The sequence below is a fragment of the Prenolepis imparis genome, unplaced genomic scaffold (assembly GCF_030444845.1).
Source record: "Prenolepis imparis isolate NDT839.2.m4 unplaced genomic scaffold, iyPreImpa1.0 SCAF_2, whole genome shotgun sequence".
Taxonomy (NCBI): domain Eukaryota; kingdom Metazoa; phylum Arthropoda; class Insecta; order Hymenoptera; family Formicidae; genus Prenolepis; species Prenolepis imparis.
In genome coordinates, this window is record NW_028141160.1 from 18,638,199 (window position 1) to 18,663,774 (window position 25,576).

The 25,576-nt window shown below is 34.5% G+C and overlaps 1 long non-coding RNA gene across 1 annotated transcript in view; it reads left to right on the plus strand.

Annotated features, from left to right (window-relative positions):
- Nucleotides 1-25,576, plus strand: part of LOC145932522 (uncharacterized) — a 147,668-nt gene that overhangs the window by 25,369 nt on the left and 96,723 nt on the right. The gene's annotated exons all lie outside the window — the stretch shown is intronic.

Here is a 25,576-nt window from a genome sequence, read left to right on the forward strand (position 1 = left end):
AATATAGACTTACGAACAGATAATATCCCTCGTATACACAGATTTCTGAAGATTAGCGCGCCCGGTATCGACGATTAATCGATGTTTTTGTGTCTCTGTTTCGCCTCGAATAAAACCTCGACCGCGCGCATTCGAAATAATTTTAAAAAAATTAAAAAATAAATATCAATCATTGCGCGAGCGCGAAATGATTTATCGATGAATAATAATACATCGAGTCGAGAGCAGAGTCACGTATGTACAATATGTATATACCAGCAAGAGAGCGAATAAGGCGCATTATTTCCGGAAGAAGCGTCGCCGTTTCTCACGCTTGCGTATACGCGCAAATATTTGCACACCGCGCTATCACTCGTGCAATATATTAATTGCGTATAATTATCACGCCTCTCTCCGACAGCCATGAATCTATATTGTCGATTTATTCAACGACGATCGGTGACGCCGTCTGCGCGCTATTTATTTATTTATGATGCGGTCTAATTTACAATCGGTACGCGAGAGAAGGCCAAGCGTAGACGTTGCGTAATCGCTGTAGGGATGTGTGGCTGCTGTTTATCATATGCGCGAAAAAGAGGAGAAAGAAGGAGATAGAGAATCGTGCAAGGTCCTCCTTCTCTCGATGCCTCGGCACACATGCAATTAAACACTTTGCTCTTCCCCGCCCTCCACCCCGTGGTGTGTTTACGCTTTCGAGATTCTGAGCCACGGCTTTTTGAAACGACACGATCTTACGATCGTTCGCTTTCTGAAATTTTCGTTCCATCTGTTTCCATCTATTGTCATTTTTCTCAATTTATTTATTATCGAAAATTTTTCAATTAAAATGTAAAGTTGAATAATCACAAATAAGTATTTAAATATTTGTGTGTATGTATGTGCGTGTTAATCAATTTCTCAATATTAAAAATTTTAATTAAATTATAAAATATAATCCAATCCATGTTTCGCTTTACCTAACAATATAAAAATATCGCAATTTTTGAAATCGTTTAATATTATTATAATTAAATCAATTATTGTAATTAAATCAATATTATAATTATCAATATATTATAATTAAATTAACTGTTTAAAGATTTTCAGTGTTATTCCTAGTCTCCTTATTACAGTCTAGAATAACAAACACTCTTAATTCATTGACTCATACATAATTATAATTAGACACAGTCCTATAATCGCTGGCTTTATTTTTACAAATTTGTCAGTCGAAATGGAATGGAAGGACCCTGTTATCACTGTTATCATGAAAATATGAATATCTAAATCCCTTCCTTGTTTCCGCAAATAAAATATTGCCATTAAATGCGTCGAAAAGAGAGAGAAATTAAGTGACAATATTTGAAAACAGCACAATTCACCCTGATCTTTCTCTCGTGAGACTATTTCACCCTTCCTCTCGACACTCCACTTCCAATTCTGCTCCCTTCTTTTTATCTCGCTAGTCCTTTTTATTAATCTTTTTTTTTTTCAATCTCTCTTCCTCTCTTTCTTTCTTCTCCGGTCCTTTCTAACTGCCCTCGTCCGAACGAAGCGGTCGACAACGATTGTACTTGCACCTTTCTCACAGTGCACAACGCGGGTTCAGTCATCCCTTCTTTCCGCGTCCCTTTCACTCGAGCCAAAGAGCGAAAGAGACAGGGCGAGTGAATCTCTCGGAGAAAGGGAGGTCGCGAAAGGCGAAGGGGGAGCACGTTAAGAGATAGCCGGGACGACGAGAGCGAAAGAGAGGGCGCGGAAAGAGGAGAAGCAAAGAGAAAGAGAGATCCAATTTAAACGTGTGTAGGTTTAGATCTTCCGAAGTTGGTCTCGCGCGCATTTCGAGATGGGATTCGTTTTATTGCGAATCCGGTTTGTTGCTTCCCGCGTTTGCACGATCAAGAGGTACCGAAGGGAGAGCGAGAGGGAGGACAGGGGAAGGGAGGTTGCGGGAAAAGGAAAGGGTCGCGCGTGTATGTGTGTGGAGAGAACCTTTATTTCACTCCGCCAACGCCATACTCTTGCCTGCCCTTTCTCCTCTTGTTCTACTAGACGTTATACTGCTGAACCTACCGTCGCTGCTGCTGCTGCTGGTATTGCTACCGGTTGTCGGTCCGCCTGCCCGTCGCATGAGAGATAGAGGTGGTGCGGTTGATGGAAGTGACGAAGGTGGAGGTGGTGCCCAGAGTTTCAAGGTTGCCACTTCACACTTGTGCGAGTCTCGCGCGCGCGTTACGCACGTTAACTAGGCGTACTACGCCTTGCTCTTGTATAGAACGATCGGGGAAACAGCGAGTATCTCTATTGTATCTCTTAAAAATAAAAAGGAAAGATTGATTAATAAAAGAGAAACAAAAAGAAAACAGCAAAACATCTAGGTTTAAAAGAACTACGAGATATTTGTGATTAAACATACATATTTCATACATAATAAATCTTCTATATATCAAATAACAACTCTGTTAATCATCGAACTCTGAATTTCTCCGAATTAAGAGAATTACGAGAATCTAAATCATTGATATTGTTGATTATGATCAGTAACTAAGCTCTGTCTCTGTGCATAAACACCTATTGCAAAATCACACAGTTTTGAAAATATGACTGCGAGTTATGCCGTTTGATGTAACAATTATGATGTGGTTTTTTTACACACGGTAGAAGGGAAAAAAATACACATAGTATGTGTCGGACTGATCCGATAATCAGGCGAAAGGATTCATGGACGTCTCAAAGCGCAGCGCTTTTTGTCGCGTAGCGTTTAATGAAAGGCGGTAACACCTTTTCGCGGAAAAATACGAGTGGATTCTAAAATAAGAACAAGGTTGCACACGGGCGTGTGCGCTCGTCATTAGCATTGATGGGTACTTATTTACGCTTTCGCGCCGATCGAATCCGCGATTTCCGCGGCGACCTCGAGAATCGAAATCATTGTCAATCTAAGATCAGCCGACGAAAGCAAAAGCTCGCGAATATTTTATAATTTTTTTCAAGTTGCACCTGTTGCGCTAGAATAGACGAAGAGGTATACCGTCGTTTAAAATTGCTCTTATTAAATCATTAATTCGAGAAAAAGTTGATCATGCGCGAAGGAGATAATCCGATTTCATTGCCCTCCCGCTTTCGCGAAGTGAAAAGATACGGTCGAGGATGAGCGTCTCGGAACTATTCGCGTAATGATTACAAGATGGGTACATCTATTTATGCACATATTTGCGCGTCTTGCAAAATATCAGCATGCCGAGCTCGTTCGCCGAGCGAATGTGTGGCTTTAGGTCGCGACAAAAGCGCTTCTCTTTGTAACAAGCACCTCCGGCACGATGACGGTGCACGCACATTGACAAGGCATCAGTTACATGTGTAACAAAAATTGCGAAAAAAGTGAACTTGTACTCTTTCACAATTAACAAAGTAAATGGCACAGAGATTAAATAAATAAAAAAATTACTACGTCGAATTAAATTGAAAATTAAATCGGAGCAAATTTTGCGCTTGCAGCTTCAAAACTCTTAGCTCCGCATCTCCTTGCATCGTCCTTAAACAACATTTGATATCAATATAAAATAAATTGGAAAATATTAATATTCGTTTCCCCTGCCGTGAAATAGATATTATATTATATTATTGCTCAAGAATTTCCTCACGCCCCAGTTTGGAACCCCGACACGTCTTAGACAATTGAAAACGTGCGAAACCGGTTGCGTAAGCCTGACATCGTTATGCCGTTTTATTAAGCGTGTAAGAGAGACGTGTCGCGCCCGGCGTTCTTCGTACACGCGCGTCTTTTATCGCACGCGCATCTCCGTTCTTATTTCAGTCAATAAAAACTCATCCGCTAATCGCTCGTCGCAAAGATTTTAATTACCTTGGAGTGTCCCGCTTGCATCTCCAAGCGACGGTCGGTCGCTCTATTCCATTCGATCTTGGCGGATCCTCGACAAAATTCCCCGATCGCGCGAGAGCTCATAACTCGCGTGATAGAAGAAAATTCGATTGTGCTATCATCGCGCGAGGAACGTAATAATAGCGTGCAGTAATGGCTCCCAACTGATGCCACGCGGTAATCTTCTACTTCGCACGTACAATAAGTGATAGAAATATATGCTAGTACTTCGCTCCCGAGCTCTCCTTGAAATAAAATCGAAGCTTGCAAGAATTCCGGAAGGCATTTTGCGCGAAATTTTGCGTTAATCGTAAACTAGCTTCCTGCCAAGAAATATCCCTGGTAACTTTTACATTGTCGCGAAAAAGATAAATATTTTTATTAATTTATCTACACGATCAAAGTATTTTTTTTAAATATAATGTGATAGCATTTTACACGAGGACTTTAAGCTGACGTTAATAATAAATAATAAATGACTAGAAGAAATGTATTATTTTACCATTAAAATAAATTAAATATTGATACATTCTCAACAAATATTCAATTAATTTTTTTCAAAATCTCTTTTTCCTATCTCTCCCATTTCCCTTTTTCGTTCTGCATATTTTTTGCTCCGAATCGAATTATCAGATTTAAAGTTAATATATATCTTCAAAAAAAAAATAAATATCAAAATTATATCAGTAATTGATAAAGCGCAACGCTAATTAATCAATGCGATTCCGAAAGTGAAAGGCAAAGTTGCGCGATCGCGAAAGTTTTCGCGAAACGTCGCGCGCTGACGGAGCATCAGAGATCGTGACGAATCTGCGCGCGTCGGCGACGTATACGATAAGGTCTCTTTTCCACGTACGTGGCCAGATAATAAGCCGCGAGACCTCGACTTTCCAAAGAAGAATACGCGCGCACGCGCGCCTCGCCGTAAGAAAAAAATAGGAAAAAAACAACGACGAGGTTGCATAAGAGGTCGTCTTTCTGAAACGACAGTTCTCCTACCGTCGATGGAGACGGTTAGAGGCGTTGACGCAATCATCGCGCTGCATCGCTCGGAGTGCATCGCCGATGCATCCGAGTGACAAGGAATCGAGGAGAGACGCGCGGCATTTCTACGAGTATCGCAAAATTATTTCTATACATTAATTTTGTCGTTTGTTCATTTCTTTCTTAATTAGTGAACTATGAAGATCATAAGATATAACATGCACCAAATGCGCAGGAATTAAAATTTTTCTTTCCCCTAGCCATTCCTCTCTCTCTCTCTCTCTCTTTAATCAAATACCACGTATACATTAATTTCTTTCTTAATTACTGCTAAGTGAACTATGAAGATCATAGAATATAACATGCATCAAATGCGCAAGAATTAAAGTTTTTCTTTCTCCTATCCATCCCTCTCTCTCTCTCTCTCTCTCTCTCTCTCTCTCTCTCTCTCTCTCTCTCTCTCTCTCTGATCAGATACCATATTTACATATACATATAATTGATTAGAGAGAGGGGGGGGGAAAAGAGAGGAGAAGATATGCATCTTCTTCGATATATATGTATATATGTAAAAGAGCAACTGTCAACAGTAATGTCAATAGAAAGATGGAACATTTGCGAGATAAAGATTAGGATTGATCGCGGCGAAATGTCATTCAATTATGCAGCGAGCGTTCGCGTAACTAATAATTAGATTCTCACAATTCACACAAGTTCGCATCACGTCACAGATTGATTCACGGTCATTCCTAACTGCGTTGTTCGCATATCGCGGCTTTCTTTTCTGTAATCGCTTTCTTGTCGCCACATGCATAATATTTTTAAATATTTTATAACGACGGCGTGAACGATTGCAACAGCATTTTTTTACATTTCTCATCCATATGCTTATACGCTCGTTTATCCAATCGCAATTTTCCGTGATAACGGAGTTATTGTGCTCTTATTGCTCTTATCTTATTTTTTTATATTTCTAGAAAGTCTATTTGAAAGAGTGCAAACTCTCTCGAACGATGCGATGATTATCGACAATAAATATGACACGAGTGTAATATTTTATCGTACGAGGAATCGATGGATGGAGAAAGAAAACTGCAGCTTTAGTAAAGCGCGGTTGAAAAATTTCAAAGGAATATTTTAAAGAAATAAAGAATTTTTTCTCTCTCGAAACGCAAATACACTGTGGCGAGAAGAAAGATATGTATACATATATAATATATTACATGTTGTACGCTATCGCTAGAAAAATGTAACACGCTGTTACATTTAACCGATTCCACGTGTTCCACGATGATTATGCGCCTTGTCACCGATATTACACATCGAGATAAAAAGATATTTACTCGATTTCTCTCTAGGGTGTGTGTCGTAACACATCGCCGCGACACGTGTGGGGAATCCGCTATCGATTATTATTGTTGATATAGAATGCGTACATTGCATACTCGAGATTAGAGAACGGAATCATGCTTTCGTTAATAGAACGGCGTTAATTGTTGATATTTTGAGAGCAGCCCCGGCGCGATAAAACGGTCGGCTACGATAAATCGATCGTTACAATCTTCTGTTACCTTGACTCGACACAAGCACATGCGCGTGATTAGACGTTTGATGCACGCGTGCACCTTTCCGCTTTTTTTTTTTTTTGCGAGATCTTGATCTTTTTCGCCCCGTTTTTAAGCGCGACAGACGCGACGTTGCATTCACGACGACGCATTATTATGTAACGCCATAACGTTACGCGAGCATTTCGCGCTCTCGATGCCTTGCACCGTTGCAGTCTCAAGGTCTTCACATTGTTATTTGTACGTCGCGTTAACGCGATGCGGTCCAGGGACGTGATACGCGCGAAAATCTCGTCGCGCTCGTGCGAAGAAAATTTCTCTCTCTTACATATACATATATACGTATACAAGCTTTACGAAATAATGCAAATTGCATCGGCATGTGAATTCAACTGGATAATGAGCGTTTGTTATGTAGAAACTTATCTACGTATTTCTACGTTTTAAGTCAAGACTGTCTCTTGAACGATAAAAAAATAATATTAGTAATATAAATTTCTCCTCCAATATTCTTCTTCATTTTAAATTAAAGTGCAGAAAATTTAGATAAAAGTAAAGTTAACAAATGTGTTCAACGTATGCAATGTGTAAAGATGAATCACTAGAAGGTCAAGTTTTTGTAAAAGTCGGTTCTTTTATTCTTAGAATGCTTTATGTTACGTTCCGATTCTAAATTATGTTTGAATGGGTTAAAGTGAAAATGAAATCTCAAATATTGCAGCCAAAACTATTTTGCACTCTTGGGCTGAATGTGACTTTTTTGCAATAGGCTAAATCGAGAAAATGCTCCAATATAACCGAAAACAAAAAAAGTCAAGCGTGATAATTCGGCACACAACAATGAATCTTTCGTATCCCACGTCTTTGATCTCGTAAAGGTTAATACAAGACACAAGGACATAAGATTCGTTGCACGAAGTTTGACCCTTCTTCTCTAAAATATGGCGCAATTTCTATTCTAGTTTCTAATTTAACTGCTTTAATTTTTTCCTCCTCGGTTGCAATCGTATAAGTTAAACTTTTATTAGACATAGACTGACAATCGATTTCGAAATTTTCTTATTATATCTTAATATATCATAAATATAATTTGTTTTCTGACCATCTTTTATTTTATGCCCTTTGTAAAACTATTTTAAAATATCACACATATTGTTGACGTAATTTAATTATTTTTATTTTAAAATAACTAGATTATTTTATTTTTACTTTTGAAATAAAAATAATTAATTAATGATAATTAATTATCAATATGTCCTTATATTATCCCTCTCTCTCTTTTCTAATAAATTAAAAAATCTCCTAATTTTATACATATATACATATAAACGCAGTATTTATAAACTAGAATCGTTCTATCGTTCATACAAAGTGGACCCAGCGATTTAAAGAGATAAGTGTGCCTTCGATGCTCATATTATTATCTTACCGCGGAAACACTAATTTAAAGACAGGAATTTTATAGATAACGAAAAAGAGAAAAATACTTCTTCATATCCTCGCTATATACAACACAAGGGAGAGGGAATGGATAATCTGTTGATATTACCAAGAGAGAGAGATTTAGAGATTAGAAAGAGAGAGGATGCACATATGTGTGCGTGAAAGAGATGAAGTGAGTGAAAAAGAGAGGGAAGGGGAGATCTCGAGATCATGAGGACGCAGTCGGAGAGCTCCAGGGGGGCGGCAGCGCCAACAGATGCAGGAAGGATAGGCGGGCGACCCGGGGAGAGAGACGCATACGATATGAACCAAAGGCGTTGTACGCGCACGCCGCCTCTGATAAGGTCTTATCGTGTGAAAGCACCGTGGCCTACTTACACTCGGTGCGCACTTATATGCGTCACTAATGCTTGCGCGAGCATTCATGCACGCACGCACGCACGCAGCGCGATCGGCATGTGCACACACGCGTGTGTCGCACGGCATCGTGCGCGAGGGCGAACACGCGTGAACATTGAACGTAGCGCGAGCGAAGAGAATTTTCTCAATTTTTTTTTTTTTTTTTTTTTCTCAATTCTTTTACCGGCGCTCTCACCGGCCTCTCTTCTCACTCGAGAAGCCATCTTGCCAATGTTGTTTTGCCTACGCAAAGTGCACACGCGACGGATGGAAGATGAAGAGAGACGCCTGGCCTTGGATACATGATGATTTGACATTCTCTGTGAAATAATCGGAAAGTAATATAGTTAACGCGGTAGCGATAATATAGGGAGACCCTTGGGGAGACCAAAGTCGCAGTAGATGCGATAAAATTCGGAAAATTCGCACGTAAGGAAGGGGTGCGTATTCGCGACAATCGGAGAATATTTTTGAAAGCTTGTGTTTTTCAGAAATTAACTCCGTCGTAAAATATGTAATATCTATTAGTATCTCAAGCATGCTAGATACATATTTTTGAACTAAATATAACAAAGAATATATATTCTTTTTTCAAGGAACTTTTGCTTTTCAAGAAAAAGTCTTTTTACGCATTTACATAAATCACGGAATGTAAGTACTTTAAAACAGTACTTACAAATAGATTAGAAAAACAATAGTTGCAATGTTATGATGTTTATGAGTTTTCTTAAGTAATGGAAAATCAGACAAAAAAACTCCTTGAACTCCAATTACTTTGCAACTTTGTTACTTGCATTTATATACCGATATTTGCATACTGTTACTTGTCAATTTTTTGAAAAAATTTTTAAAAATTTGGCATGCTTGAAATTCAAATTTTACACTTTAAATGCCTATTTGTTCTTGTTTATATTTGACAAAAAAGAATGTGAAATAATTTCTTTTATCTTTTAAATAGGTAATAATATGTGAAAAATTACACCATAAAGAACTGAATACAAAGAAAAGAAGACTATAGAAAAATTGGTGACAGATAAATGTGTTGCGCAATAATGAAATTACCAAAAATAAATAATCTAAAGAGTAAGGTGAAATAAATAAAAAATAAATAACAGCAATATTTTTCTCTGCTTTTTTCTTTTTTTTGGATTTTTTTATAAAATATCTTTCATTTTCTAACGCTGATGTAAATAAAGTACAGACTACTATAGCCAGAAAAAGTTATTTCAACGTACAAAGAGAGAAAGAGGAAAAAAGACAGAAGATAATATAATTTCACACGCAAGAAGTGAGCTCTACTATTCTAATCTCAACATATAATAAAATATGAATGAGTATACGATTGTTTTTTCATACACGCGCGCACGTGTGAAATATTGATGTACATTAAACGGGAAGAATGTCCAGAAAATAATTTTTTAATCTCATTGTCAGCCAAACATGAAAAGATATCAGTAATAGTTATTGAGACATGATAGTAATATTGCGCGCATCGTTTAACGTTACATTAAATATCGATAAGAGAAACGTGAGCAAAATTTATGGTAATTTCTTTATTTGTGCCTGCTAGTATAAATATAAAAATTCGAAACGTGCGAAATGACTATCTCTGTCACGAAAAGGATATAGTCAAGATCAAACCTTGAAAAATAATATTACAACGTGCAAAAAATAGCGCATTTTCTCTCTCTTTCTCTCTCGTTGTCTGTTTCGGAACAACTAGAGATGGAATTTAAAAATCTGCCAAAAATTTTGTCAAAAATTAGAAGGCATCTTTTCAATCGTGGTGTCTCGTACCTTACAATACAAGTTATCGCATGCGTGCATCGAACTAATAATAAGCGAGCTTTAAGGAACATATGTGGAAAACACGGACGATCCGCGGGGGGCAATTGCAGCACACGCGCGTGCAATACACGTGTCGCGTACGACAACGCCGTTACGAAATTGGGTCATTCGGAAATTCAAACGCCCGGTATGGATAACTGCGCCTAAAAGTCTCACTGATAAGGAGGAGATGTGGAATAGTCACAATACTTATCGTTCTCACGTATTGACGAAAAGACGCCGTTGAACAATTTTCCTTTCGTGTCGCCGCAGAAGCGAAAGAATAGATTTCGGCATTGTGTTGGATCTGATTTCTTGGATTTTTCTGCTTCTACATCGAGCATTTTTCTTGTTTCTAATGACACAGTTAAAAACGTGGCGTTGAAGCGAGATCGCGAAATGAAAAAAAAACTGATTAAATTCTCACATAGGACGTAATATAGATCTAATTTAAAACTTGAGCGCCTTTCTAAATGTTTTGTTAGATATGGTATACATGTGCTTTTTTGTAATATAATTTATCTTTTTTATTTAAAAAAGTTATAATTTTATATATCAAATTTATTATATCATTTATTACTACATTTTTTATATAGAATTTTGTAAATAAAGTTTTTAAAATTATCTCTGTAATAAAAATATTACAGAGATTTATATATTTAAATATATATATGTGTATATTATATATATATATATATATATATATATATATATCAATAAATTAAATCTAACAAACTTAGTATACCTTAGCTTTGACGTATATATTTATTCTTAATTAATAAATCTTCATTAATAAATTTTATCTTATTTAATCTTAAATGTACTCTTTATTTTTGTTCATAGTTTCATTGCTCTCATAATGCAACGTCCTATATCATAGTACATGTTTTATCTAGTTATCTTTTTTCTTAATCGTCATTCCGTAACTAGTTATGTTTCATCATAATAATCTTGTAACGATGAAAAGTCGAATGATATCTGAATAAGTCACTTCGATATGATTTCACACGTCAGTTTCCAATTAAAAAATTCGAAAATTATTAGATATTAATAAATAGAAACAAAATGTGAAGAAAATTTACTTTTACAACTTACAGCTTACTTTTATAAAGAATGTCAGAGCCGATTGTTATTATTGTTTTGTTCGAAAGAAACAAAATAATTATTGTAAACATTTTACGCAAAAATATATGTTTTTATTAATTAATGAAAATAAAAATGTATACAAATAATTTGTTAGCGTTTTCTTAACGTAAAACATTAATTTTTCAGCGTTAAAAATATTTAACTATTGTAATCAAGCTCTTCTTAACTTTCTAACTAAAATTTATACTGATTATATACTTATAATCTACAAAAGCATATATTGTGTGTTAAGTTTTATTTTAGTGTGTTAAGTATAATGACAAAGAGAAAAAATGACAAATAACAAATCAGAGAATTGAAAACAAAATTCAGAGAATGAATATATATGTTCAATTTATAGGCTATAATGTGACACTAAAATTCACATTGAATTATCATGTGTTATGTCGCATAACAAAAAGAAGAACAGCCTTGAACGGACGCGAGAAAACCATAGAAAAATTATAGACAGCTAAAGAACCAGCTGAGACTAAAACGCCGTAAAATGTAACCTCGGCCAACTTACAATTAGTGTTAGATGTGGTCATAAGCGATATTTGTAGTAACCGATCATGAAACAAAACACTGCAAAGGCAAAATGAGAAAAAGGCGAATTTTTCTTTTCTATTATTTGCTTATATCCAGATAAAAAGTAATCATTTGAGGTCAAATTACACAATGACTTGATTATTTTTGCTACCTGAATATGTAACTTTTCTTATTTTCTTTTTCTTTTTCTCCCCTCTTTCTTTCTCTCTCTTTTTCTCTTAATATAATTAATATAATAAAATATAATAAAAAAGTAGTAAATATTAGACAATTTAAGAGGAATGATTACGTCAAAGTTTTAAAAACTAAGAAGTTAATAATAATGCAACAGTCATAATTGCACTCAACGCTTATCAGTTAGCTTATGTTGCATTGTTTTCATTTCGTAAAAAAATTTTATTACATTTCAAGAAACAAATTATAAAATATATTTATATAAATATATCTGCAAGTTTAGAAATAAATAGATAAAAGAAATATATATTTAAATTTTAACGAATTTTAAAAGAAGTCAAACGCGGATGATAATACATTAGTTATTTCAAGGAAACATTTTTGAAACTGACGCACTTCCGCGTTTAGTTCTTTCTAGCCCGTTGAAATTTAAATATGTATTTCACATATTTGAGAGCCTTACTAAAGTCTTAATTAAAAGAAATAAATTTTCGTAAAAGATGAATTAAAATGTAAGATATACATATATTACTATTAATATCATAACTCTAATATTTTCTTAAAACATAATATATATAAAAATACATGTCCTCTATTTGTTATTTTTAATAACGAATCTTTATTTTTGTTTAAGTCGTACTATATTTGCAATTATGATAAGTATAATGAATATACGTATGCAACAAAGAAACTTTTTTTAACTCCGTAGGAGGCAACCTCAAACACAGAAAGGTTTGACGTTTGACCTGTACAATTCCCCAAGGAAACGCCGAAACCTATAAAACTGATTTTACTCAAAGTTTAATAAATGACACATATATCTTCGACTTCCTCTTATTCTTTACTTCAAAAAGATACTTTCAATTTCTCGTAGGACAAGAAAAGAATTTAAACCTCGCTCAAATTTTGTATATAGCTCTCTCTATGTGTTCCTCATAAACTGACACAGTGAAGAACAGTCATTCATTAAAGTCATTTAGTATTATGATTCGTTTACGAGGGTATTTATGACCATCGAAAATTAGGGATTCTTATTACAAGGTGCAAATTATAAGATTTATTAATCTGTGCAATCCTCTCTTCTTCTCTCATTGTGTCATTTTTTCACGGGTTCCTTTTCCTCTACTGGTTACCATCTCCGAGAAATTTCAGAAAGAGTTTGCGAATTTACCTGAATTATATTCTAAAATTCTCTTTTCTGCTTCTTTTTCTCTTCTCTATCCTCTATCCACCTATTCAAGAAAATTACCATGTTAACTTTCTCACACGTTCTTCTCCGTTTTAGTTGGTTTTTCTTCTAATTTTTTTGCAAACTAATCAGCCAAAACGAAAGACCGTTTTTCTCATTCTTGAGAGTTTTTGCAAAGATAAAAATTGACCTTAAATGCGTATTATTGTTTTAAGGCAGCGATATTGCAGCGCTCTAAGGCTCGATTTATTTACATTGTAGAACAGGCCTAATAGAAAAAGCGAAGTTATTGCACTGTAATATATTCATTGGTGAAACTTCCAATAATGAAATCGCGTCTGTATAGCTTTTGCCATTTTTTTCGAGCCTATAATAAAGTCGATTTTATTTCGCGCCGTGTCGGAATGTAACTTTTTAAAAACTGTATGCATTAATTCAATAAATTCTTCAAGAAAATATTCGAAAAGAGAAAATAGTTTTCTTTAACAGATTTAGCATTCATATTTTTTTTAATTTAGTGCTGCTTTTTGCAGAACTTTATGATATTTTTAAAAAAAGGAATTTACCGAGACACACGCAAGATTCTAGTTGATTTATATTTTCTTTTTTCTTTTCATTTTTTTCTGTCATCGATTCAGCATCAGGCGGAAGTATCGAATCTTCATCGTAAAATGCTATTTGCTTAATAGTTGTTTTCGCGCGGAGAGATCTAGTTCGGTTCCTACCTCTTTATCTCCCGGTGAAATGGGAGCAAGGTCCGGAGAGTTAGGAAGAGGCTGCTAAGATGCAATAAGTGGCTTTCAGCCAAGCGATTGGCCAAGTGACTGACTCGGCGGGAAAATAGATCGTCTCGTGAATTCATCCGGGCCAACACGACATTGGCGCACGAGTTTTTCCATCGACTCATCGAAAGATCACCGTGAAATTCCGAGAAATGTAAAACGATCAAGCGCCTACTGTGAATCATCTCGAAGTCACACAAAGTAGCTCAGAAAAATAATCGATCATTGATCTTACACATTAATAGCATATTTTGATTACTGGATAAACTTTTCTGTGACTAAGTTAGTTTATTTTCGATCGATATTCTAGATCGATATTCGAGATCAATATTCTAGATTGTTTAAATAAGATAAATCGTTTCATTTATAATCAAAGATAGCTCCGTTATCAAAACTGATTTATCCAAAAGTTTCCAGAGATATCACGAAATATCTACAGATTTGAAAACAACTCATCATAACAAATTGTGGTTGCTCTCTTTCTCTTTCTCTCTCGAATGGATAGAGACGATAATATTGGAAGGGTTAACCAACTTTCGGATTTAATAGATACCAGCAGACGCGCACACCCCGACCCTTCACCAAGTTGCGAGTTTATTCGGACTCGGCAAAAAGAGAGTGCCTCTCGTTTCCTCCACGACCACTTCCTTCTGATGTGAGAAGGGCAGGAAGCCTTCTTCCTTCTCTTTTCCCACGTGTAGAAAGGTACTTCCCACCAAGAAAGGTACTTTTCTCTCGCTGCTTCTCATCGTATTTCAACGGCGGCCCAGAACGCCGCTACGGGAAACGTTTGGTTACTTTACTTTCAATTTCGTTTCGTCGGCGCACTCCTGCAGTTGAGAAAATTACGTAAGCGGGGCCTGTAACAGCGGAGAAGAGAGGAGAAGGGTCGGTCGCGCGAGAGAGCCGCGTGTCGAAATAATAGTGGCCACTCTTATTATATATTCGTTGCCAACGTTAACTCCGTCCGTACCTTCGGATTTCGCTGATAATCGCCCACGAGGAAAGGAAAAAGGATTGAAAGGCACAAATATATTTAGCGAGAATGTGTATAAAATTTTCTTCTAACATGCGGCATTAATTTTACACGCTAGTTTTCAAAATTTAATCAGAAAATTAAAAACCAGTGTTTAAACAATTAGACGATTAGACAATTTTTATATAAATAGAAGTGTTTTCTCCCGCTGTTTAACACTTTATTTTCCTTTGACCAAAAACAGGATTCACATAAAGAAGCATGTTATAGAATGATCAGGTTACAAGCTGTGAAGTGGACTCTTTCTCATTTCACATTATAGCGGTAACCAAAGAGTATCTTTTAAGAGCTGTATGTGTAGAAACAGTTTTGAATGGAGACGAAAGAAAGACTTTTCTCCAAATTTTCCCAAACTTTTTTTCAGAAATGTTATTCAATATAATATAATACAATAGCACTCTCTTCTGCAGTCGGAGCGGTTGTTGAAAGGATCACGTGTTGCGATACCTAATTTCTTGCTAACGATAACGTCAGCCACAATTGGATAATGTCCCACTTTTAGAAAATGCGTGACGAAACTTACGACATTAAGAGTCCAAGGGTCTAAATAGTAGGTGAATACACGAGTATACTTTATCGGGTTTTCTATCTAGAAATCGGAAGAAATGGGAAACTTATTTCGCCCCCGCATTAACAAAGATGAAGAAACGTACATACTAAAAAAGCGGGAGCACTTTTTTTTATTATTAAGATTTATTTTATAGCTGCTACGATCTCGAGATCGGCAAAAGACAGGTAGAAAAGATCACGAAAGGGCAACGAAAGGCAGGAAGAGATGTATCCTCCCACTAGATATTGTACGTACGGCCCTGTCGTAATCAGGCGGACTGTCGCAACCGCGCACAGTGCGTGAATACGCGTGTCCCTCGGTTCACGCAGTCGGCGTGCACAAGCGTAAGCGCGTGCAAGCTGCTATTTATAGAAACGACGAAGACAAACGAAGTAGAAGTCAAGGAAGATGGAAGGCCAAGAAGAAAGCACGCTGCGATTTCAATTCCATCGCGACATCCATAGATATTCATCGATCTATTTTTTTTTAATCGAAATTTCATACTCACAGATATAAAACAAAAGTATTTTTCTCTAGCAATAAACACTGTGTAATTATTATCAACATTTACAATTTGTCGCGGACCTGAATCTCTTCTTTAAAGGGAAAGAGAACGAAAATAATTATTTTATTTTAAAAAACCAGTAAGATAAATATCAATGATTTTGTATATAGTACAAAATAAAATATGTGTCAAGTATCTAGATATGTAAAGATAGATATGAAAAGATAGGGGGGGCGGAACGTAAATTCTTGATCTAATCTAACGAGTTTAAAATTGCTTTCCCGCGTCCGTGTAGAAAGTCCGGTTTAACGAAAAGTGCTAGTCTTCGCATCAAAACAAAAAATGGGATGAAGAGAAAAACGAAATAAGATCGCGCTCTCGTTAGCCTGACCTATTTCTCGTCGTACAATTGCGTAAACGCACTCGCGTAAGCTCACACGCTTATTTATAGATGAGGAAGGTCGGGAAGAAAGCGCCTAGACCATTTGACCGTTTGGCAGAGGCAGCTGCCGAGCAATCATCCAGACGGGTCACTAATAATATCACCCGAGCGTTGTGTAACGATATTCGTTGCGTATCGCGGGTGAAACAATATCGTCGCTCCCTGTCGTTAAAAATCGTCTGTGGAACTTTAAAAGGCGTTAACGACTTTCTAAGTAGCCACAGAGAGAGACACTTCTACATTTACATCCGTGAATATTAAGCTAAGCTCATTCACGGAACATGCTACAAAATTTCTTTGCGCACTCCTCCTAGAAATCAAAAAGAGCCTAATGTCATAAATCTTCTAATATAAATATATCCTATATCATACATTGAATAATAATAATTTTCAATTATTAGCGATCGATTTCCATAAATTCATTCATCATCAGATTAATTGATCATAATAAAATAAAGAGTCATCAATAAGTATCAAGGACTTCATAAAAGATAGCATTAAAGTATTACTAATTAAAGAGACATTAATTTCAATAGAAATGCTAATTTTATCAAAACTCTCCGCGAACATTGTGAAATAAAATGTCCTTTAAATTTTAAATAGATTATAGTTTCTTCACGACGCAGAGGTTTGCGAGAATCACAGCAGTCGAAAGTACGTAACTATCATATTTGTCGCCGACCTATTTTCCCGGGCCGTGGTTGTAGAAACGCTTCATGCCCGTAAGCTCGCACTCACTCGCCTGTTTGCTTCTGTTTGCGTGTATACAAGGCACGCACGTACGCGTATTTATAGGCAGGAAGGAAGGTCATGAAGAAAGCGCGGCTAGACGCGCGATTCGTTTCGACATCGTTTCCGGCGCTGACCCATTTCATCCACGATTTTTTCGACATCGCACTCTGACCTACTTTAGAAGTACGATAGTCTCACGTACTTTTATTGTCGCAGTCGTCGCTTTTAACGAATACGAGGGCGGCGACATAGGCGCACGAGTTAATTTGAGAATATAGTAAAAATTAAATATTAATTCAGATTTCGAGAGTCGTGAGTTTCTGTTGTGAATTATATTATTTCTCTTTTTCACGAAAAAAATTTCTCTTTTGTCTGTCTAAAATATTATCGCACTTACAATAATAAATATGCGTAATATTAACTGAATTATATTTTTTTGTTGATAGATTTACTATATTCTTTTTTTAAATTATGTTTATCATAAATAACAAAGACGCGTATGATTATTTTTTAATGTGATCATTTGGAGAAATATGTAAACAACTCTTTAATATATTGGAAGACTTCATTTCGCGACATTAAATTTATGTGGCGATTATATAGGATGCAGATGTAATTATATTTATCACAACTCTGATTTTGAAGCAAAAATCAAAATCTCCCCCGCATTAAATTTCTCTCAAAAACCGTGAATACCTTCGAGATTCGACTTGCATTGGGTGGTTTATGAATTAGATAAACCTGTTCATTCTATACATCATATTTGGATGATTCATGCATGATAATTTTAAGATTAAGTATTATAAAGTAAATCCCCCTGGCTTTACTGACGAAATATTTCTAGGCGGTCATTAAAACGTCCGCGAGCGAGCAAAGCAACCAAATATCTGGCCCAGTTGAAGAGAAGGAAAGCAAACACAGTATAATTCTTTCTTTTTTTCCCCTCGTATACAACGTACATATACATACACGATCTCAGTCGTGGCAGCTCGACGACCTATTTCCGTGACAATCGTGAGCACGCTCATACATGGTTACGCATAATGCACGCACCTATAGACCATCGCGCTGCCAATGTTCTCGTAATCAAGCGACGCGTGATCTCGCAGCCGGTACGATCGTGAAATAGCGTTTCGTTGTCATAAAATAATCATTTTCATCATCACGGTCGTCAACAAAGGATATCCCACGTTAGAAAGAACCGAGAGAAAGCGTTTTTTGCTACCTTAAGAAAGAAATTCTACCTCCAAATTCTATCTATTGTCGAAAAAAGTAGGACATTTTATACACAGTTGGAAAATTTGTGTTTTCTTGTTAAAAACGGTCCCCGTTAAAATTTTTGTGTTAAATATTTAACACATTCATGTGTTAATTTAACATATTGCTGTTATGTTAATTGGACTCAAATGTTAAATTATTAAAACAACTAAAAAAAAGTGTAAAAATAACACAATGTATATCTATTTTTAATTTTACACAATAAATATGTTCCGTATTATTAGTGACAAGATTTATCTGTTAAAATTTACAGAAAAAAAATGTTAATTTTACTTTATAATATAAGTGGGGGTGATAAAATGTAAAATTAACAATTTTTTAAGTTAATTTTTACATTAAAACTATGTTAATTTTACACAAAATTTATTTTAAGTTTATTTGAAGTTTGCATTTATTTTATGTTAAAATTAACACAATATTCGTGTCACCATTTAACATATCCGTATTATGTTAAATTAACACAAAAATTTCTGTGGACCGTTTGGGACAAGTGATATTTGTTAAATTTAACACAAATTTTTCAACTGTGTAGTTAAACTGAACTTCAAAGATGTGAATCTAAATGCGTCAACTTTTCGCAAAATTATATTCACAATATATATTAAACAATATATTTTTAAGATTCAACGCACAACTTAATAATAATATTTAATTTTTAATTTTATATATATCTGTGCAAACTGTACGTAATTATTTCGAATCTCTAAAAATAGATTAAATGAATATTCCGGACGCACTTCAACCTATATGTAAACAACCTACATGTGCGAGAGTTCAAGGATACTACATTGCAACACTCGAGCAGAAGCAAAATTGAAGAGAAAAAATAAAGAATAAGAAAATAGAATTTGCCGATAAAAAAAATAGAAATAAGCTGTCGTTTAATTTTATAAGCTACACGTGCGCAAAATTCACGGCCGTTCTATTTTATGCAAATTGTAGCTCAGAAATTTAACAGCAGCGATAAGATTCACAATGTTACTTTTACGCTATCTCTATGATGACCTCCTCCTTATGACATGAGCAATATCGGTATGCTAGATATACTTCGCATGCAATAACTTTAAGCGCTTTCTAAAAATGTGCGGTATTTTACGATTGCTTCGTCATGCATACAATTGCATTTTACATAAGCCGCAAACTGTAACGCATTTGTGCAACAATGCGACGGTTAAGACATTTCCATATATAATATTGCAAAGTTATGCACATTTGTACGTATATAATTATGTTAAAGCTACTTCACTTTTTCTCTATGAATATAACAAAAAGATATGTTAATTTACAGATTATATTAATACGCCGATAAAAAAGCCATTTATTTTATATATTCATAAGAAAATTGGATCTTTTTTTAGGAAGAGCTAAATATCAAAAATATTATACTATGCATAAAGATTACTTGAAGTAATGTTATGGAATATATTGAAACTGATTTTATAATGATTCTTTATATTTTGAAGTATAATTTAAGTACGAAAATGTTTAAATTTTAATTATATTAATTATAAATATTAATTATAAAGTCGAAGTAAAAGTAATTTAATTATCTACACATACGTATAGATTTATGTTCCAATTGTACTGATAAAGCTCGCTTATGTAATACTTTGCAATTCTACAGCGAGCGTTCGTTGCGCAATGTTTCTCTAAAAGTTAGAAAAGAGCGAGCGGCAATTCTTACTGCAATTTTAACAAAACGTGATTAAGAACTTCGGCATTAAGTGATAAACTTAACTTCGGCAGTAAGTGATAAAAAACTAACGTCGATAAGGAATAGTCTCGCGCCATAAACGGCGTCTCACTATTACTCTATGGCCATGCTATTAGTGATAAGGCAACATTTTACTACATTTTACTAGTTTCACGCCTTTATCATGTTGCACGTGCACACGTTAACCCGTAAATGACAGTAATTAACGTAAAAGATAATATGTTGCGTTATAATCTTACGGCCAATCATCATTTCGTGTAAAATATTTTTTTTCTATTTTATAGAGTATCCTATTTTTTTTATTTAGCATGCTGTTTTTCTACTTTGTGATATGCTATTTTTTTCTATTTTTGTAGCACCCTATTTGCATCAATCAAATTCAACGCATTTCATACATCGTTGGATTTTTTATTGCAAATAAAATAATTAGAGTATTTGATGAGAGAGAATATTACGAGAAATAATTCTTTATAAGATCGTCTACTTTAGTCAAAGTAGAAATATGAGGTTGTCAATGTCTGAAGTCGCAGATTTATCAATGTAAAAAAATATGATATACTTCGTAAAAGGATATAATGAAGCAAATCAGTTATTCAAATATTAACTCACAAATGCTTATGTGAAGAGATATGTCTTGCTATAAATTAAGATAAGAAAATATACGACAAATGATTCTATTACTTACAAAATATTCATTCTGTATTCTTAAAGAAAAAATAGACAAAATTATTTATAATATAATAGTTTAAATAATAGCTGTGTGTAAAAATTTAAAAAAAAAAAGAATTCTCATGTAGCGCTATATAAAAAAATGATTTACTGAAAACTTAAAGCCAACTTATATAACCCTTAGTAACAACTTAACGGTAACATTTTAGACGAAAACCCTCTTTTCTTAAGAATCAATTTTACGTACCCAAAAATCAGATCATTTTTCTTCTGTTTCATAGAGATTTCGATGAAAATTAATGACATTTTTGCACAATACCATACTATAAAAGGCTAAAGTCGAATTCTTTACATTTGATGTCCATATGATGTATGCGACTATGGTGGGTCTTGTTGTTACTTCAAAGATAATAATGAGTACCGTGGTCAGTGGTAATTTACCATTATTTAAAAATAAGCTTACGAAAATGTCAAATATAAAGGATACTAGGTAAGAAAAGCGGAAAACTTCTTATTATCTGTACATAATATAAGGGACAGCGTGATCAAAATAAAAAGAAAATACGCGTATCCGCGCAAAGAAATCGGCGAAAAAGGCTGCATAAATAAATTGCAATTTCTGTTGTAAATGTAAATAAGATGAAGCGCGTGGCGTTGACATTGTATCCCATTGCATTTCTGTTCTATTGTGAAAAATAGTTTTGCAAAGAAAAGTTCCGAAGCATACCTTTTTCCTTTTTCTTGCTAGTATAATAGTTTAAAGAAAGACCCAAGTACAAAAAACCCATCTTCTTTTCTGACAGCATTACATCAATATGGATCGTTTTGGGAATCGTGATTCATGTTGAACCATAATTTTTTATCTTTCGATGTGAATGGAATTTTGCATAAATATAATATTTGTTTCACTTATTTAATGAAGATACTAGTGAATTTATCGATGAATAATCGTTCTTCATATTAAAACAATTAATAAAAGCGCGATCACAAAATTCTCGAAAATCAAGTAAAAAAGTTAATCGCGCAATAAAATATTATTAATAAAATTAATATAAAAATTCACGAGTCAAGCACTTAGACATTTTTATAATGAATAAAATATGAATCAAATAATGGATATAATGTTATGTGACCTAAAATATTTTACAAATGTATACTACTGAATTTAGGAAATATTTACGAAGTTCCAGGAAAGTTTCTTTTGTTAAAGACCCGTTCCATACAAATCCTGAGATGTACAATTGTATTGTATTTGCGTGAAGAAAGGGGAGAGAGGAAGGGAGGCAACCGTGCCCTCGCCTTTCGATGAATAGGGCGTTCGAGTGGCAGCTAAGAAACTGGCGCGCGTTTATTTATAACGTTTAAAGAGAAGCAGACGCAGAGATCGTGCGCGCGTTATAAATGTACGCGTGTACGTGTGGAAGTGTGGTTTTGTATACTTATCTACCTACAACCGTACCTACGTTTCCCAGACAGGCTCTCTCGGCAGCTTTCTTCTGACATAACCGAATGAAGGCGGGCCGCGATTATGCAATTCGAAAGTGCCCGCCTTACTTTACGTATCGCACCGAGGATACACGGTACCTTATGAAGGAGCGTACTGTTAGGTCGCGTACTTTTACTCAACGTTTGGTCTCGAATGAAGAGAAAATGATAGAAAGAAATCAAAAAAAGTCAAACCTGATGCGTTTAGAAAAATAATCAAATCGTTCAAATTAGAAAATGTAAAACCATCATTATGGTTTAATGATTGAGGAAATATAACGTAAACAAATTCGTCTAATATAAGTATTAGATATAAAAAATTTTATTTTTTAGAAAGAAAAAATGTTTTGATTATATTGAAATATATATAAAGAGAGAGGATTGGATCTCTGTCTTTCTCTTTCTCTCCTAATTATCATTTTTATCTTCGATTCTATAATATGAATTTACATAGAACCAATATTTTTACGGAAAAAAATTGTCATAACTTTTTAATATTTAATAACAAATGTTTTAGAATATTAAAAATTTAAATTAGATTTATAACATATATATAAAATTTATAATTTAGTAAAATAGTAAAAATAACTTTTCGTTATTCCCCATTAAAATCATATTTGCATTTGTTAAGAATCTTATATGACTGAAAAGGAAGCGTAATAGCTGTGAATCACGTTGCTCAAGAATATATATGATATCAAATATCTGCCGGTTATATAATATATAGAAAAATGAAATAATACTTATACGCAAGAAGTAATAAATCTTACAATTACACGTAAGCAAATTTATCCCGCTCTATTTTTGTCTATTTGTTAAGTTGAGTGTGACTAATCCGGCAATTATGTTGCCAACATCGAGTCAGAAGTATAAATGATCAAGATGTTTCGATATCTGGCTTAATTCGAAAAGACTGACTGACCGAATATTGCGCTATTTAGAAAAGTCATTAGACTTTCTATGATTTATATATGATTTATATTTACATTACACTTGTCTTGAGAGAGATAAAGATTAATCCAAATAATTAATATTCGTCGTTACTTCTTATTGATTACAAAAAAACATCTTATATAATAATATATATAACATATATTAATATGAACCATATAACATTAGAACATATTATTGCTCGGAGAAATTATTGTCTAGAGAAATGAAAACAGACAATCTTTATAAATATAATTATATATAATTATGATATATATAATTATATTTTTCTGAGATTTTAAACAAAAAATAATGACAAAATATTATATAAAATTTATATTTATATTAATTAATTTCAATATGAAACATCTTCTTTCTGCTACAATAATTAATGACGATATTAATGAATATCTTCATGTCTAACAATAAGGCTTTTAATGAAAGAGAAAGATGTCTGAAAGATGTCCAACGATATATATAGCTGTCCTCGCGTTCATTTTTTTACATGAAATGTTCTCACTGCTCTCAGCTGTGTGAGCTGTGCGCGGCTGTGAAAAACTTTGAGGACAAAGTATCTTCCGACGCGGGTTACGTAAGTTCGATGCAGGTCCTCGCGTTGCGAGAGAGCTCTCGTCTGGGTATTATATTAAACGGGGGGGCCTCTCTCGCGCGAAAGAGTTGTGTACCTATCTGCCTACCTACGGAGATCTGCGTGGTGCACACGCGTGTGTTACAATGTAAAAGCCTGCGAAGACGGTGAAAGTGAGCAGTGCTTTCCCCCATAAGACGACTCGCGTCTTTCTCTTTCTCTCTCTGCGATGGTCTCCTTTAAACGCATGCATTACGTCGTTATGTCATAACTCGACACGCGAGCGCGAACGTACACACACGTGTATCTGCGTATTTCACTCTCTTTGCGTACCTTTTGAAAACGCATAATGTGGTTTCGATGATACTCTACGAGCGCGATACAAACGCAAGACACTTCGATATAATCGTAACTATATACTTGTCGGTTCTCCGGCGGAATTTCCTGTTTTTACTACTCTGTTTGATGGTTGTTAGATAAATGTATATATATGTATATATTCGTTTTAGTTACCGACCAGTTTAGATATCAATTAGGGCCGAAATTTTTGCTATAATATCCATTTCAGTGTCACAAGATTGTCAGATTAATAGATCTCTATACATAAAGTTTCGTTTCATTATATGATTTCACGGTTTATATTATATTTATTAAAATTAAAAATATACAAAATTCTAAAATTGTTTGTTGCAAAAGAAATACATCATAATTTGTAACAAAATTTGAAATTTATCTATAACGTTATATAGGATGATTTATCAATTGCGAGGTCTGCATTTATTAATTGCGAGGTCTGCAATGTTATTAATTGCGACCTGCATAATTGCAGGTCGCAATTCTTTTTATATACGAATCCACGATGAAAATATCGCGTTATATATATATAGATTTATAATAATTATAATTATTGTATATGTATATTGTTACATTCCGCGGGCCGACTTTGATAACTCGATAAAGAACTTAATAAAACTTAATAAGTAACTTTAATAAATAATTGATAACACAGAACAAATAATGGAAATATATCAATAAAAGCCATCGGAAAGATACGTCCGCACGATAAGGTAGCTGTCAATTGATTCTGTCAATGTGACGTCCGCAAACAAAATCGTAATGGTTTAACAACAACCCTCTTTAACAATTTCCCGGATACGCATAGGGGATGAAATATCCCCCTCTTGTCCGAAAATCTACAGAATACCACCCGGAGTCAAGGGTGCAGACAAGGAATATCAGAACGTTTAAAAAAAAGTGCTGATAGTCGATTGGGTCCAGTATTTATCGCTTGTCATAATGAAGATTGTATAAAAAATTGTTGAATATATCTATAAATAATTAATGATATTATGAAAGTAAAAAAGTAGATTCGCATAAAAAGAATCTGAAAAAAATTTCCATATTTAAGATGGAGATGTATTCGAACTATATTTTTCTTTACTTGGAATTATGAATCTTTAATGTCAAGAGAATAATTCTAAAGACACACTGAAAAGGATTTAATTTGTCATCTTTACACAGAGATAGATTCAAACTCTTAAGATTTATATTATTTTTAAAATGATGAAACTTTCACGATAATTTTTTTTATCGCGTCAATTTAAAGTTTAGCACGATCAGCTGATAGTTTAACGCTTCTTCGGCCTCGCATTGCGACAGCAAAAGCCGCATAAATTTTCGCCGATCCTTTTCGGCCTAATCACGCGCGTTGATAATAAAGTCGTGTGTTTCTAACGCGCGGTTTCAC